The sequence below is a fragment of the Buceros rhinoceros genome, unplaced genomic scaffold, assembly GCF_000710305.1.
Source record: "Buceros rhinoceros silvestris isolate BGI_N320 unplaced genomic scaffold, ASM71030v1 scaffold32811, whole genome shotgun sequence".
Taxonomy (NCBI): domain Eukaryota; kingdom Metazoa; phylum Chordata; class Aves; order Bucerotiformes; family Bucerotidae; genus Buceros; species Buceros rhinoceros.
Genome location: NW_010393036.1, coordinates 12,402 through 12,871, shown reverse-complemented (window position 1 = coordinate 12,871; position 470 = coordinate 12,402).

Genomic DNA, 470 nt, shown 5'->3' with positions numbered 1-470 from the left:
CTCGGCTGGGTCAGCGTACCTCCACGAGACGGGTAAGGTCTCGGAGACTTCCCCACACCCGTTCCAGTGCCCGCCCTCTGCTCATTCCCACAAGACGTGGGTCTGCTTGGCCCCGCGCTGCCAGCGTGGATCCCGTCCCCCGCGGGGCCGGGGCTGGGCTGCGCAAGGGGAGCTGGTGTGAGAGGCAAGAGCAGACCCCCAACAGCACGGGCTCCAGCAGCAGCAGTGGTGCTGCTCCAGCCACGAGAGAAACCACAGTCCAGCGTCTTCTGGTGGGAAAGGGAGGGCCAAGCCCTGGGGCAGGATGAGCACAGAGAGCAGACCCCCAACAGCACGGGCTCCAGCAGCAGCAGTGGTGCTGCTCCAGCCACGAGAGAAACCACAGTCCAGCGTCTTCTGGTGGGAAAGGGAGGGCCAAGCCCTGGGGCAGGATGAGCACAGAAGCAGCTCTGACCAAAAAACCGACTCTC